The sequence below is a fragment of the Tupaia chinensis genome, unplaced genomic scaffold (assembly GCF_000334495.1).
Source record: "Tupaia chinensis unplaced genomic scaffold, TupChi_1.0 Scaffold000239_1, whole genome shotgun sequence".
NCBI lineage: Eukaryota > Metazoa > Chordata > Mammalia > Scandentia > Tupaiidae > Tupaia > Tupaia belangeri.
This window is the reverse complement of record NW_006159717.1, coordinates 652,427-666,632: the sequence shown is the minus strand read 5'-3', so window position 1 is coordinate 666,632 and position 14,206 is coordinate 652,427.

The window sequence follows — 14,206 nt, the reverse complement described above, 5'->3', positions numbered from 1 at the left end:
GGAAGGAAGGAAGGAAGGAAGGAAGGAAGAAAGAAAGAAAGAAAGAAAGAAAGAAAGAAAGAAAGAAAGAAAGAAAGAAAGAAAGAGAAAGAAAGAGAGAGAGAGAGAGAGAGAGAGAAAACCAGAAATTACTATATTATACCATATTAGGTGAAAAAGCAAGACTCAACTAAGTGCTGTCTACAAGATACCTGCATTAAAGACCCACAAAGTCTCAGCAGTTAGCGTAATGGCTATGTCGCTGGACTCCCATGTAATCGACCGCAGTTCGAGTTCCAGACTCGGCGGCTTAAACTCACACTGGCGCTTGTGCGTGCCCAAGATCCTGAGAGGAGAATGGAGGAGAAGGGATTGCAGCATGGCCATCCTCCCTGGGGGGTGATTTCTCGCTTTCTGTCTCTCTGTCTCTCTCTGTCTTTCTGGTGAATGCACGTGCCCTATAGCAAAAACCTCTCCAAAAAAAAAAAGAAAGAAAGAAAGAAAAAAGAAAAAGTCCCACAAAGTCTTTCATGCAAACAAATGGACGAATATTCATACTAGTTTTATTCATAATAGCCAAGACCTGGAAAAGACGGAGGAAGGAAGGCATGCTCATCGACAGGTGAATGGAGCACACCTTGTAGCACAGCCACGTGATGGAACACTATTTAGCAGTGAAAACGAATGAGTAATGCAGGTATAAACTGTGAAATAATTATGCTGGGCGAGCAAGCTAGACGAAAAGTATATGCACTGTATGGTCCCATGTACATAAAGTTCTAGAAATGCAAACTAACCTACAGTGACGGAAAAAGACTCTTGGCTACTTGGAGATGAAAGGGGTGGGGCGGGACCAGGTGAAGGGATGCAATGGGCATGAGGAAATTTTGGAGGGTAACGAGTATGTTCATTATCTTGATTGTGGTCATGGTTTCCCAGATGTATACATATGTCAAAACACATCAGATTGTACGCATACTATTGTATGCTAATTATATCTCAGTAAGGCTGTTTTTAAAGCAGTATTGCATTTGGAGGGAGATGGACAGAAACTGGTGCTACTCTCAGATACTCGAAGGAGGCAGCAGTGGCTGTCCTGTCAGAACTCCATTTAACTCATCAGTCTGGCCTATGCAAAGTTCGGATGGATTATCATGGGTGATAGCTAACCACTGCACACGTAACCAAGTAATAGCCGCATTGCATTTGCTGGTTCAGATTTTACTAGAGCAGGGAAATACAACCTTGGATGCATAGTTTGCAGCTGCCAACCTAATAAAGAATGATTATTATTTATATCTTTCAAGGAAGAGATCAGAAGCAGTTGGCATTCACGTGGAATAAACAACAGCATACATTCATAGTATTGCTTTTTTGCTTTTTTTTTTTTTTTTTTTTTTTTTTTTAGGTTTTGTCATAGGGTGTGTGTGCTTGCCAGAGAGAGAGAGAGGGAAAGTGAGAAATCACCCCTCAAGGAGAATGGGCATGCCACAGTCCTTTTCCTCATTCTCCTCTTGGGATTTTGTACGCACTTACACATGTGCCTAGTATGAATTTTAAACCACCAGGTCCCAGGACTCGAACCACAGTCAGTCATGTGGGAATACCTTAACCCTGACACCACCTGCCGGACCTCTGTTTTTGTTTTTGCTTTTGTTTTTTAAAGACGAGTTCTCCCTGCATCATGACCATCCAGCTGCAGCCTCCTTGAATTGCTGGGATTAAAGATACATGCCACAACACCCAGCCGTTAGGTTAGACCGGAATTCAAACCTGACCTCCCATGTGGTCCCAGCCTGTAGATCACAGTGTCTTTTTATTTTTTTCCAGGAGAGATTTGTTTGCTATAGGGCACATACACTCACTAGAGACACAAAGAGAGAGAGAGAGAGACAGAAAGCGAGAAATCACCCCCCAGGGAGGATGGCCATGCCATAGTCCTTCCCCTCCACTCTCCTTGGGATTTTGGGTACACACACATGCGTGCCTGGCATGAGTTTTAAGCTGTAGGGTCCAGGAATTGAACCCTAGTTGACTACATGGGAGTCCAGCCATGTAACCGTTATGCCATCTGCTAGTCTCAAGCACAGCACGTTAGCATCACGCCACTGTAGCTGGGCCTGAAGCCTTTAAATCAATCAACAACATACTTCAGCAAACATGCTTTACAAACTGATCGCTGGGACAACTGTTTCTAAATGTCAGCCAATCAGGATTGACCCATTCCAGCGAAGATGCTTCTGAAAGTCAACCCACGAGTAGTCTCACTCTTCCACAAATTACCTCAACCTATTCATGTTTCTGAGAAAACACCACTCCTTGGAGGGGCCTGCGCCTGCCTACGTAAGTAAGCAAAAGATAAGCTTTGCATTTCTTTTTAATTTTAATTTTTTTGGGAGGGTTTAGAGCTTGAGTGGTGGGCGACCACAACAGATGGGAATCTATTGGCCTGTGGAAAGCCTGTAGCTTTGAGTGTGCTCAGAGCAAGAAGGGGCTTTGCAGCTCAGGCTACCAAATAAGCCCCTGCCACCTGGGCCATTTGACCCAGCTAGCCGCATATTACTACAGTGTCTTTGGTAGGGCAAAATTCCATATGGAACTTCTGTTAATCCAAAATGAAGAGTTGTAGGTCACACCCCACAGGCACTCCATTGTGAGGCAGAAACTGAGCGTCTGACTGCAGGGCAGTAAATGACCATGTCACTTGATTTTCCCATTTTGAGTTGGGTTTCATCAAACCTACCAAGTTATAAGATCAGGTGGGCTCTGCATAAATCCATCATAAAGTGAAAGTGGCAGGGACCACCAGTTGTCATAATGGCTATGTCACTGGACTCCCATGTAGCCGACTGCTGTTCAAGTCCTGGGCCTGGTAGCTTAAACTCACACTGCACACGTGTGTGTTCGTGCCCAAGATCCCAAGAGGAGAATGGAGGAGAAGGGATTGCGACATGACCATCCCCTCTGAGGAGTGATTTCTCACTTTCTGTCTCTCTGGTGGGTGCATGCATCATACAGCAAAAACCAATCCAAAAAAAAAAAAAAGTGGTACATAGGGTCTTCAAAAAACTCATGGAAAATGCATGTTATGGAAAAAAATAACTGAGAGTAGAATTCAAAACATTTTTGCACTAAACTAAACTTTAATTCCATTTTCCATGAACTTTTTGACATCCTCTTGTCTGTCTGAGATTGAGTCCAAGCAGGCCCAGGGGGCACAAGTGCAGTGCACAAACATATTGGCAGGGGTAATTGCCCTAGTCCTCAGGGGACAGGACAGCTGCTACGTGATGACGGTCGAGGGGAATGCGTGTGGCATGCAGGTGGGCCACTGGGACACCTTTGCTACTCTCGTGCCCCATCAAACTGTAAATGGGCAATTGTAGCAATCATGATCCCCTACGGTCTGGTGACCAGGAGACCAAACTCTTTTAAAATGGGGGCGTGGCCCAACGCAGGCAACAAAACCAATGGATCTAAAATAGGTGGCCGAAGAGGGAAGCAATGGGGATCAATTACAGCTCAGAACCAAACAGCAGCAGGGGCCATATATCAGTCAACAAAACTTCCGCTCGTAAGTGTTCTCAGAAGTTGGGAACAACCGGAGTGAGGCCTGGGGAGCGGCACCTGGGCAGTGTTACCTGAGAAGCAAGAGAGCTGACTGCAGCTCTGTTGGTTGACAGCTCCCAGCAGCCCTCTCTTCTGGAGAATTGTCATCCCCCTCGGTGGAAGGCTGCGCCCACCTTGGTCAATAATTAACTGACCCAGGGACACAAAAGACCACCTCTGGCCTCAGCGGGAAACTAAATCTGTAGTCCAATTTGCGCTCCATGGATTTCTTTTCTTTTCTTTTCTTTTCTTTTTTTTTTTTTTTGGAGAGGTTTTTGCCATAGAGTGCGTGCACTCACCAGAAAGAGAGAGACAGAGACAGAAAGTGAGAAATCACCCCCCAGGGGGATGGCCACGCCACAATTCCTTCTCCTCCATTCTCCTCTTGGGATCTTGGGCACTCATGCACATGCACCCGGTGTGAGTTTAAGCCACCAGGTTCGAGACTCGAACCGCAGTTGACTACATGGGAGTCCAGGGACATAACCATTATGCCAACTGCTGGTCCCACGCTCTGTGGATTCACATGAGATCACATTCCTGCCAGATTTTCACTCCCTGTCCCATCGTATTGCTCGCTCACTCTCCCTCCAGAAATTACTTCTTTCCTAATCAAGAACCCCTGACTCAGACTCTGTTTTAGGGACCCAGTCCAAGTCAGTACACATTGTTCAGAATTTCTGCATCCCCTTAGGGAGAGGGTAGCCCTGGCAAACAGTCCTGAAATTGATTTCTTGTTAACCAGAGTAAGCTCAAATAATACTTACCTCGTGTAGAAAATGTGCCACTTTTTATGCACAAGTGTTGTAGAGTAAAATTCACACCCATCATAGGTGTGCATTTTCTTGTCATCTGGCTTGCACCCCACCTCTTCCGGTGGGTGAGTTGACTGTGAACAAGGCATATCTCTCCACTGACAGATGCGAGTCAGCACTTCTTTTTAAAAAAATTATTCTATTTAACTTTATTTATCCATTGTTTATTCTAGTTTGACTAGAGAGAGACAGAGTGTGTATGTGAGAGAGACAAAAACTGAGAAAACAAGCCACCAGGTCCGGGACTCGAACCGCAGTCGGCCATGTGGGAGTCTAGTGCCCTTAACAACCACACCACCCATTGGCCCACAAGTCAGCACTTCTAAAGCCGCCCAGCACTTGACAAGAACCAGCGCCATGCCCACGAGATACCACCTGCCAGGACGATGGTTAACCGAATCACCAACCCCACCTGAAGTTTCTGTGTCTCCTGCCTCTTTTGCTTGCAGCTGGCACGGCCAGTTTTCTTAGCATCATCTGGCCGGAACCTTGGTGGCTTTCACTTCGAAGAGTGGCCTTGATGTCAGTCTCTGATATCCATGTGTCATGCATCACCTCTCAGCACTACACTTGTTGCCTCGATGGCACTTGACATATGCTACCTGCCCCTCTGGAGCAGGCCCCAGGACTCCCAGGGGTTTGGCCTTTTTAGGTTCACTTTGGACAAAACACTCCCTTCCACACTCAAGTCAGGTGCCCCAGTCTACTCAGTCGTGGTGGTACCTCTGAGGCCAACCCTGGTTGAGCAAGCATTTCAAGTTCCTTTTTTGTAACCCATATTATGTTAATGATTAGATTCCTGAAATCACAGACACCAGTTCCAAGTCCTCCTGATAGGTATTTGTACCTGGGAATTATCGGCCTCTTCCTGCTCCACAAAGCACCTTTCTCTATCACATGTTTCGCTTTCATTGTATCTACTTTTACTTCAGTCTGCTGGGTGTTCATCCTTCCTCATCACATCTCATTTTCATTTTGTTTTTTAAGGTTTTTGTCATAGGGCACATGTGTTCACTGGAGAGAGACAATGAGAGGGAAAGTGAGAAATCATCCCCCAGGGGGAAGCCATGCTGCCGTCCCTTCTCCTCCATTCTCCTGGTATTTGGGGCCTGTATACACACGTGTCCAGTGTGATTTTCAAGCTGCCAGTTCTGGAACTGCACCTTAACCACTAGGCCACCTTCTGGCCCCCCTTTGTTTTTAAGAGCAGTTTTTGACATGCTGTGGACTTCCTGCCTCAGCCTCTCAGGTGGGAGCATACTACCATAGCCAGCTATTTTACTCTAATTTTTTAAATTATCACTATTTTTTTCATAGACAAGGTCTCTAGGTTTCCAGGCCAGCCTTGAGCTCAGCATCCTCATGCCTCAGCCTACCTGAGTTGTCGGGCCTCCAGGTGTACCTGTCCATACCTGGCCTTTCGGTGATTCCAGTCTGCAGAGCAGCGAAATCCACCGTGGTTGGGCCCTCACCACATTTCTGTTGAGCACTTCCTTTTCTTTTTTTTTTTTAGAGAGATTATTTTCTCCTATAGTGCCTGTGCGCTCACCAGAGAGACAGAGACAGACAAACAGAAAGGGAGAAATCAACCCCCAGGGGAGATGGCCATGCCATAAACCCTTCTTCAATCTCCTCTCGGGATTTTGGGCATGCACCCACAAGCCTCTGGGTCCAGGACTCAAACTGCAGTCCAGGACTCAAACCACGGTCAGCTACATGAAAGTTCAACCACGTAACTATTATGCATCCAGGGAGGAGTCTTTCTTCCAAACATGTACATCTTAGTGGTCCGTAAAGTGATCTCTGTGCTTCCCAGTGGTTTTGTCATGTTCCAGAAAACTTGCTTCCTCCAATAAACAATGCACCATGCTGGTTAAAAGTTTGTATTTGGGGACTGGCAGGTGGTGTAGTGGTTAAGGGCACTGGATTCCCACATGGCCGACCATGGTTCAAGTCCTGGCGACTTGCTTTCTCACTTTCTCTCTCTTTCTCTCTCCCTCTCCAGTCAAATTAAAATAAATAAATAAATAATCTTAGATAAAATTTTGTTTTTTTGGAGAGGCTTTTCGCTATAGGGCGCGTGCGCTCACCAGACAGACAAAGAGAGACAGAGAGACAGAAAGCGAGAAATCACCCCCCAGAGGGGATGGTCACGCCACAATCCCTTCTCCTCCATTCTCCTCTTGGGATCTTGGGCACGCACGCACATGTGCCTGGCATGAGTTTTAAGCCACCGGGTCCGGGATGCGAACCACGGTCGACTACGTGGGAGTCCAGCGACATAGCCATTACGCTAACTGCTGGTTCCCAGATAAAATGATTTTTAAAAAGAGTTTGTATTTGGAAATAAAACAAACCCAAATTTGAATCCTGGGTCCACTACTTACTCTCTGGGGGACTTTGACTGCTTTTTTTTTTATTTTTAAGATGTTCTCTTTCTTTTTTTGGAATTATTTTTTATTTAATTTTATTTATTGTCATTATTTTATTTTTTTGAAGTTGACTAGAGACAAACAGAGAGAAGGAAAATGAGAAAGCAAGCTGACAGATCTGGGACTTGAACTGCGGTCAGTCATGTGGGAGTCCAGCCTCCTTAACTACCATGCCACCTGTCAGCCCCTTACTTTGACTTTTTTGAGTCTCAGTTGTATTTTATATAAAAAGGGAGATGATTGTGACAGCACTTACCTCATAAAGTGGTTGTGAGAATAAAATTAGATAAAAGCAAAGTGCTTCGCCAAATGCCTGGGGTATGTCAGACATTCAATAAATAAATCATCATTATCATTAGTCACCATCTTTTTGTTTTGTTTTTTATTTAGAGAGATTTTCGCAATAGGGAACATGCGCTCACCAGAGACAGCGACAGAAAGTGAGAAATCATTCTCCGGGGGAAATGGCCAAGCCACAATCCCTTCTCCTCCATTCTCCTCTCAGGATCCTAGGCATTCATGCACACATGCCCAGCGTGAGTTTCAAGCAGCGGAATCTGGGACTCAAACTGCAGTTAACTATGTGGGAGTCCAGAAATGTAATCATTACGCCATCTGCTGCTCTCAGTTAGTCACCATCTTTAAAGGTCACAGTTCAAGCTACAGAGCTGTGTGGTAGTTATGCAAAGGTCTAAGTGATGCCAAGTAAGAACTCTTTATCCAATCCATGTATCAGTGTGGCAGGTCCCTGGGGTATACCAGAAGGATGTTCATCTCTGGGAAGGTTAGGCCAAATGGAAGGAAAGGTACTAACTCAAGCAGAGAAAGGGACAGGCAGCCTGTCAAAGCCTCAACTGGATTGGGGCCAGCAGGTGGTGTTATGGTTATGTTGCTGGACTCCCATATGGCTGACCATGGTTTGAGTCCTGAATCCGGTGGCTTGAAACTCACGCCAAGCATGTGTGCATGCATGCCTAAGATCCCAAGAGGAGAATGGAGAAGAGATTGCAGCATGGCCATTCCCCCTGAGGGATGATTTATTGCTTTTCATCTCTTTGGTAAGTGCATACACCCCTATAGCAAAAATCTCTCTTAACAGCAGCAGCAAAACCAAAACAAAACGAAACAAAAACAAAAACAAAATAACCCAAAAAACACCTCAACTGGAGAGACAGGGCAAGGAAGAGGGCCAGAGCTAGGTGAAGGTGTGTTTGGGGCAGCTGGAGAAAGATGAACATGCAAATGAGTAAACTGCAGACTGGAATAAGTACTCTGAGAAGCAACATCCTTTCTGAGAAGTGGAGCTGGGACAGACAAAAGCTGCTTTAATTTCAAATTCTCCTACTATTGACCTAGGAAATAGAAGTCTCACTTTCAGTTCAAAGTCTTTGGAATGGAGCCAGCCGTGGGCAAGAGATTAAAACCAGCTGCCTAGAGATTGGTAAACTTTGTGATGGGGTGGGGCACCCTGGCTGTAGGTGCTCAACCTTGAAAGGAAGATCTCTCCCTGGAAAATCTCCTCATTGGCCTCCCTCACCCTGGGGTATGTGGGTGGCTTAAAACACAAACACCAGGGCTGGCTGGTGTCTTTAGCAGCAGGCTCTGGCATCCCAGGAGCTTTCTGATAAATGGCATCTTCCTGCTCCTTGCATTATCCTCGGGGACCAGGGCTGTCACATCTGCTAGTGGCTAAAAACACAGCACTCTTCTGCAAGCCCCATGGGAGCTGAGGCAGCCCCGGTGGAGCTGAACTGGTCCTTGATCAGAGGCATGGTGTTGTGTCGAGCTGTCTGAAACTGGCTGCATCAGGCACATACTGGCAAACACTTGTCATCTGCATCTGTAATTGTTTTAACCTCTTGCCCAGAGGCAGGGGAATGGACCTAATGACTTTTCTCGAGAATTCCATTCACCTAGATGGCCTGTAATCATCCAATACTGTGATTCTGGTATCCGTTCGGAAGTCATAGAGGATTGACGAGGGCCTGCACAAACATCAGAAACATTCGTGCTGTCTGACTTCTGGCCCTAAGAAGAAGACACAGAAACAGGAGGCCTGGTGTGCTTCCTCCCAGGGGTTGGGACTACACATGAAGTCAGGACCACATTAACCCCTGCCTTCCCTATTCCCTTTACTCTCATCCTGAATCCAGCTTCTACCTGCACCCCTCCCATAACCACGCCATTATCCACTCAGACTCTGATCCAATGATGATGAAACGCCCTACTCAGGGCCTTTAGTCTGGTGACTTCTGCCCCATAGTAGCCGGCTGCTCTACCGCCCACTCCTGATACATCTGCAGCTTTAGGCTGTGGAGACAGGAATAAGAAGCAGATGTGCGCTGGCCCAGAACCCCAGAATGGATGTTTGGACTGCTGAGACTTTGGGCTGCAAGCCCGGCCTGAGACTGGTCCTCCTTGCGCTCACTCTCTCAGAACACGTGCTTCCCCAGCGCTTCTCCTGCCATGAGGAAGTGTGGCCAGCCAGCTTGCTGCTGGCACCTGCCACACTGTAGCATAACACCAACACTAATGGCAGAAATAATCACAGTGACAACGACGGCTTGGTCTACATGCAGAAGGCACTTGTCATCTCACTGGGAGCCTGCTGGCCTAGGGCTCAACTGTGACAGTGTACCTGGCCCCTGGCCCGCAGCCTGCACTGTCACAGTCGCACATTAGATTCATCTGGATGGTTGACATTATCATTACTGTCATCACGACTCTTGATAACTATTCATTTATTCCTGCAAACATATCTATTGAGGACAAACTACATGCTGGGTGCTGTGCGAGATTCTAAAGGAGATGCAAAGATGAACACCTTTAAGAAAAAGCCCACAGGGCAGAGAGGGACCGGCGGGTAATTTCAATGTAGAAGTGTATGAACTGTTGGTGAATAGATTCTCAGTACCTACAAGAATGGTAAGACATAGTGAGCGTTCAGTAAATGTGCCTCAGTGAATACCGAATGAATGGAGAGCCAAACGAATGAATGAGTCCACAAAGGGCTAAGGGATCTGAGAGTGGAGTAGATAGTAGCTTCATTGGAAAGGAATCAAGGAAGGCTTCCAGAAGTGATGTTTGTGCCGAAGTCTGGAAGCTGGAAAGGCCAGTGGTATGGTGGTTGGGGTGATTGGATCTCCCATGGACAATTGTGTGGTTCAAGTCCTGGATCTGGTGACTTTGAAATGCACTGAGCACATGTGTGAGTGTGCGCCCAAAATTCTGAGAGGAAAGTAGAGAGAATTGTGGCATGGCCATTCCCCCAGGGTGATTTCTCACTTTCCCTTTCTCTTTTTCTCGCTTTATCTCTCTCCAACAAGCACACATGCCACATAGCAAAACATAAAAAAGAAAAAAAAAGGTGTGGAGTCTGGATTCAGACTAGACTGCCTGAGTTTTGAGTGCCAACTGTGTGGTTTCGGGCATGTTCCTTATGCCATGCCTCAGTTTTCCCACCTATAAAATGAGCTAACAGCAGGCCAGAAGTAGCATGGTGTAGTTGAGGCACTGGATTCCACATGGCCAAACTCTCATGGTTTGAGGCCTGGACCTAGACCCAACAGCTGGAAAAACATGGCCAGTGCATGTACATGTGTGCCCAAAATCCTGAGAGGAGAATGGAGGGGATGGGATTGCAGCTTGGCCATAGCCCCTGGGGGTGATTTCTTCACTTACCCTCTCTCTCTGTCTCCATCTCTCTCCAGTGAGTACACATGCGCTATAGCAAAACAAATAAACTAACTAACTAATAGTAGTAGCTCTCTTATGGGGGTTCTTATAAAGTCTTTGGGACCAGCAGATGGCGTAACAGTTAGGTCGATGGACTCCCATGTAGTCAACTGCAATTCGAGTCCCAGACACAGCGGCTTAAAACTCACACTAGGTGTATGTGTATATATGCCCAAGATCCAGAGAGGAGACTGGAGGAGAAGAGATTATGGTGTGGCCATCACCCCTGGGGGATGATTTCTCGCTTTCTGTCTCTGTCTCTCTGGCAAGTACATGTGCCCTATAGCAAAAACCTCTCTAAGAAAAAGAAAGAAAAAAAGAGAGATTACATTATTTTTGTGAAATGCTTAGCTAAGTATTATGTAAGTATATAAATACGAGTAGCTAGGACCCATGGGCTAATGAGGTGGAAAGTTAAGGGTACAAAGAAGAGCTTTCCAAACAACATAATCATACTGAATTTTCCAACAGGATGGCATCCTTAAAAAATCATGGGAAGGCGAGGGGCGGGGTGGCGAGGTCTGACAGGCTGTCTTAAATATCAGGGTGAGTAGTTTGGTAAGCCATTCCTTTTTTAAACTAACTTTATTTTGTGATAATTTTAGATTCACAGAAAAGTTGCAAAATAGCACTGAAGTGTCTCAATATATCCTTCACCCAGTTTCCCCTGTTGGTAACATCTTTTTTTTTTTTTTTTAAGAGATTTTTGCTGTAGAGCACATGTACTCACCAGAGAGACAGAGACAGATGCAAGAAATCACCACCCCCCACCCCCCAGGAGGGATGGCAATGCTGCGATCCCTTCTCCTCCATTCTGCTCTTGGGATCATGGGTACGCGCACACACGTGCCCAGCGTGAGTTTTAGCTCACCAAGTCTGGGACTCAGACCACGGTTGACTACATGGGAATCCAGTGACATGACCGTTATGCCATCTGCTGGTCCCGATAGTAACATGTTAAGGGGAGCCATTGCTTTGGAAGCAAGAGCGTGCACTGTCAGGCACATATTTCTAACAGAAAGCCCTTTGTGGCTGTGGGAAAAACTAGAGGAGGGGACTTGGCCCCACAGACCTACGAGGGCCGGTAGCATTAACCCAGTGCGCAAGGACAGTCAAGACTGGATGAAAAGGAGGACACGGGTGTGGGAAAATTTCCATACCGGGGCAGATGCTATGGATGCTCTGGAAGAAAAAAAGTAAAGAACACAGGGAACCAGCAGTTAGCGTAATGGCTATGTCGCTGGACTCCCACGTAGTCGGCCGCGGTTCGTGTCCTGGACCCGGTGGCTTAAAACTCACACCGGGCGCGTGTGCGTGCATACCCAAGATCCCGAGAGGAGAATGGAGGAGAAGGGATTGCGGTGTGACCATCCCCCCTGGGGGGTGATTTCTCGCTTTCTGTCTCTATGTCTCTCTCTGTCTGTCTGGCGAGCGCACACGCCCTACAGTGAAAATCTCTCAAAAAAAAAAAAAGTAAAAGAAAAGAGAAAAAAAAAAAAAGTAAAGAACACAGTTGGGAGACCCTGGCCCTGTCCAAGGCATTAGCCACCAGTCATCCACGCAAGTGACCTGGCATCCCTCAGCAAGAATCTCTGAAATGCTCAGCAGGTGTGGGGAGTTCCGATAGCTGTGAAGGGCCCTGAGGGGACGGCAGTCCCAGGGCTCCTGTCATGCTACCTGGGTCCAAGTTCTGAGTACTTCCTTGGCACTAAAGGTGGCTGATAGGGCAGTCTTTATTCACTCTTGTGGCTGGCATGCTCAGCTTCCTGGGCCCCAACAGGGAAGACGGGCCTAGAAGAGACCAAGGGAATAGGTGCAAATTCATCTCTGACCCTTAGGTGTTATTTGTTTATGCCAAAAGGCACTATGATGTCATGGTTATATGTGGCACCACACAGACCGGGTTCAAGTCCCAGTTCTTCCACTTAAGAACTGTGCGACTTTGGGCAGGCTACTTAACTTCTCTGTGCCTCAATTTTCTAATCTGTAAAAAAGAGATGATAATAAGGTGTGCCTCATGAGGATGATATAAGGGTTAAATTATATATGATTTAATTGTTGATTGATACATGAAAAGAGTCTGTAATAGTTCCTGGGACACATTAGGTCCTGCCTATGTGTTTAAATCATTTGACTAATGTGTTTAAATTAAATGTGCTTAGGTTATTGAATATAGCTCCAATTCCCAGTTTATATGGGAGGAAAGTGTAGCCCAGTAAAAGGAAAACTCCTATGAGCAGAGATTTTATTTTGCTCCCATTACATGTCCAATATGTAGTACGGTACCTGCAGCACAGTAATTACCTGACATTTATACATACTTTAAAAAAATAATTATGTACTTAATTTTATTTATTCATTTCTTTATTTTAATTTGACCAGAGAGAGATAGGGAGAGAGGGAAAGTGAGAAAACAAGCCACCAGGTCTGGGACTTGAACCATGGTCAGCTATGTGGGAATGTCCAGAGCCTTAACCACCACTCCACCTGCTGGTCCTTATTGAATACTTTTAAAATAAATAAGCAAGTATTAATCTAATTCCAGGACTCAAGCAGTGTGCAGATGCTAATTTGGAAGCACTCCGGAAAAACTATTCCACAACCAAACAGCATCTAATTCAGTGTCTGGTAATTACCCCATGTAATGTGTCAATATTAACGTTAGTTAATATTATTATTTTTGTATAGAGAAATTTTTGCTATAGGGTACATGTGCTTGCTGGGGAGACAGAGAGATAGAAAGTGAGAAATCCCCTTGGGGAGGATGGCCATGCCTCAATCCCTTCTCCTGTTTTGTCCTCTTGGGATTTTGGGCACACATGCACATGCACGTGAGTTTCAAGCCACCGGATCTGGGTTTCAAACTGTGGTCAGCCATGTGGGATTCCAGCACCTTAACCACTATGCCACCTGCTGGGCCCAACACTAGATTTTAAAAATATCTTGCTGAAGGTGTGCACTCAGCAGAGAGATACAGACAGATGAGGAGAAGAGAAATCATCTTCTGTGGGGAACAGCCACACCGTAATCCTTTGTCCTCCACCTCTCTCTTCTTTCAGAGTTTTAGGCACGCACAGATGTGTAGGTCCGGAATTTGAACCATGCGGTCAGTGGGATCCAGATGCCTTAACCACCAGACAACGAAGCCAGCCCAACATAAGACAGTTTAAAAAAAAATAAATAAAACGAAACGAAACCAAAAAAACAGTTAAAGCCACTTGCACACATGGGGTCTATCCTAGGTGGTGGGCAATTTGACTTCAAGGAACAGAAATATATAGAAGGCAGCTTTGTAGAGGCTGTTGATAGTGGAAGGGCACAGGGGAAATTGACTCAATTCCTCTCCCAAGTACAATCGATAAGCTCTGGAGCTCAGACATCATCACAAAGCAATTCCCCCTCATTGCTCTCTCTCTCTCTCTCTCTCTCTCTCGCTCGCTCGCTCTCAAGGCCTCCTGAGTTGGGGGTACTACATTTTTTCACATGTCTGCTCCAGTCTCCTCTCAGCAAACTGGCTTCCTCTGTTTTCATATTCACTATTACCGTGCCCCAAAATGGTTAGCTCTGCTCGCCAGTGCACATGAAGTTAGAAAGAATCTGATTGGTCCAACTTGGGCAAGTATTCCTTACCTTTAT